At 52.8% G+C, this 3,109-nt stretch overlaps 1 pseudogene; it reads left to right on the forward strand.

Annotated features, from left to right (window-relative positions):
- Nucleotides 1-1,972: 1,972 nt before the first annotated feature.
- LOC112111649 overlaps nucleotides 1,973-3,109 on the forward strand; it is a 36,912-nt pseudogene continuing 35,775 nt past the window's right edge.

Below are 3,109 nucleotides of genomic sequence, written 5' to 3' on the forward strand. Positions count from 1 at the left end.
ACCGAGCAGAGAGTCTCACATGATCTCATGACTCCAGGAGCTGGGGCTTTAAGGAAAAAAATCACACCACCAAGACCATGGTCTAATTGTGCCAGGCACTAGACAAATACATAGAAACAATCCTTGCTCTGCCAAGCATATCATCTAAATAGACAAGTCAGACAGAAGGTGAAGTGGTTTGTCCAAGGTCACACAGCAGATCAGTAGCAGAACCAGGACTAAAATGATGGTCTCTTGACTGCTACACTACCCACTAGATCACACTGCCTCTTTCCTGTGTCCTCCCTGTCCCCTCCTCACACCCAGTTTGTCTCTTTTATCCACCTGTTGCATCTTGTCATCAATCTAGACCATGAGTAATCTGGGGCAGGGTCTTGTCATGTACAATCTTGTATGTACAGTACCTAGCACAATGGCTCCCCAATTCCTAATTGGGATCCTAGGCGCTACCATAATACAGAAAAGAAATAATAACTAGTGTGGGGCATGGGTGGCTTCCCAGCAGACCTGTTGGTAACCGTATCTGTGATGGTGGCCATGGAGCACCTGTGGGCAGCTGAAGCCAGTGGCTGGGCAACCAGCCTTGATTTAGCCACTGGCTCCTTGATCAGCCAGTGGTGCTGCCTGCATCCTCAGCAAGCAGACTAGCAAGCACAGCAGCAGGACACGTGTCCCTGGTATTGCACTTTGCATTCAGTGGGCAGAAGGCAGATCTTTTTTTCCAGGTTTAACCACACAAATAAAGCCCCCGGCCTGCAATGCTCCATTGTTCAGGATTTTTCCTTCCTAGCTAGGAAACGAAAGGGTTACAACCATAGAGCTCCCAAATCAGCTGGCTCTTAGTGGAGATGAGGAAACATAGTGAGGGGGAGATTTAACAATGACCTTCCTGTTCTCAGCCTCCCGCTGACACCAAGTGGCTGAGCCTTGCTGCTGGGACACCTCTCAGCTCCTTCTGCCTGCAATGGCTGGATCCCCTTCTCCACTGATGACCCCAGAAGGGGAGTAACGTGTCCCCATCCCAGAGCAGGAGCAGTGAGTTAGGAGGAGGCGAGGAGAGAGAGGCAGCCCTTCCCCTGGGAAAAGCAAACAACGGAGGCAAAAAAATCATTGCCTGTGCTAAGTGGGGCAGAAAGGAGTATCGAACTCTGAGCCAGGCACCTCTTAATGAGGTGAGCTAAGAGGCAAGGATACAGAGGTGGCTGTCACTCTTTTCCTAGTCACGCCCTGTAGCGTGCTGTCTATCTTTAATAATAATCCCCGGCTCTTCTATAGCGCTTTCCATCAGTAGATCTCAAAGCATTTTACAGACAAGAGCAATATCATGATTCCCATATTACCACTGGGGAAACTGAGGCACGGAGCAGAGAGGTGACTTGCCCAAGGTCACCCCAGGTCTCCCAAGGCCCAGTCCAGTGTGGTGTCCAGTAGCCCACCCAGGTTCAAATAAGTGAACATGGTCCATTCTCGAGAAAATCAAAAGCAGTTTGAAACCACAGCTGCCCTGGTGCTGCAGTGACCACGTACAACGTTCCTCTGAGGCTGCTCTAACTTACACCAGAGTGTGGCCAGGCCCTGAATACGAGATGTGCAGAGGTGACTTCGGTACCTTTGCCCTGCCACTGCACAGGAATAGAGTAACTGAGGATCGGGTGCCCAGTGTGTTTAGATGGGATGCAAATCAAAGACTGCTCCCACCTTGCTCTTCTGGGGGGGGGGGGATTCGGCTCCAGAGCTGCAGTATCAAAGGGTTTGTTTCCCAGCTTAAAGCGTCTGTCTCTCACACACAGGAAGTGACTCGTGCCAGGACGCTCTTTCTATTCCAGCAGATGTTGGAGTCGCTAATGGCAACAAGGAGGTAGATCATCATCCAGTAGGCCCTGACGAGGCAGAACCACATAGTGTATTGGGCAGAAGGTCCAAAGAGAACGTTGCCCAGCGTCCTTGCCAAGGAGAAGCCTGTGAGGACTGACACAGGTTGGAAAGGAATCAGACAAGCCATCCAGAGAAGAGTCAGGGGAAATCTGATCTGGCTGAAAGGGAATGCAAAGGCCTCCTCGCCCGCCCTCCAAGCCACGAAAAGGAGAAGGCCTACAAATGTCTGCAGTGTGGGAAAAGCTTCTACCCGATCGCGGCCCTCATTGGACACCAGTTAATCCACTCAGGAGACCGAGCCTACCAGTGTCCTGACTGCGGGAAGACCTTCCCGCAGAGCTCGCCCCTGGTGCATCACAGGAGGACGCACACTGAAGAGAGGCCCTACCGATGTGCTGACTGCGGGAGGAGCTTCAGCCAGAGCTCGCACCTGGTGTACCACCAGGGGACCCACACAGGAGAGCGACCCTATGAATGTGGGGAGTGTGGGAAGGGCTTCTACCAGAGCTTGCACTTCGTATACCACCAGAGGACCCACACGGGCGAGCGGCCCTACAAATGCCCTGCATGTGGGAGGAGCTTCAGCCTGAGTTCCAACCTTCTGAAGCATCAGAGGATCCATGTGCGAGACAGACCCTACAAATGCAGCCAGTGAGGGAAGAGCTTTGGTCTGAACTCGAATCTGATCAAGCATCAGAGGGTCCACACGGGAGAGAAACCTCATCTCTGCGCCGACTGCGGGAGGAGCTTCCGGTGCTGCTCCGCGCTCATCCAGCACCAGAGGACCCACACGGGGGAGCGACCCTACAAGTGCACCCAGTGTGGAAAGTGCTTTAGTCAGAGCTGCAACCTGATCCAGCATCGACGGAGCCATGTGGATGAGAGACCCAATTCCCCTCCTTAATGTAGCAAATTCCCAGACTGGATCAGCCCCAAGGTCCATCTAGCCCAGTGCCCTGTCTCTGACTGTAGCCAGCACGAGAACCCCACAGCAGGCCGATGTGGGATAATCGGCCCTCCCATTAAGGGGATGATAGCCGTATTATTTGGACACGTAGGGGGAAGCTTTCAAAAGCATCTGAGAGTCCGTGGAACTCGTGCTTCTAAATCTGTTAGGTGCTTCTAAAAATCTCCTCCTGACCATATATTTTAGAGACATTTTTATCTTCTGGTTTCTTGCCTTCTGCTCCCATAGAGAAGCTGAGCTGTGGGGCGGGGGGGGGGGGGGGGGGGG

The sequence above is a fragment of the Terrapene carolina genome, unplaced genomic scaffold (assembly GCF_002925995.2).
Source record: "Terrapene carolina triunguis isolate 2854851 unplaced genomic scaffold, T_m_triunguis-2.0 Scaffold836, whole genome shotgun sequence".
Taxonomy (NCBI): Eukaryota; Metazoa; Chordata; order Testudines; family Emydidae; genus Terrapene; species Terrapene triunguis.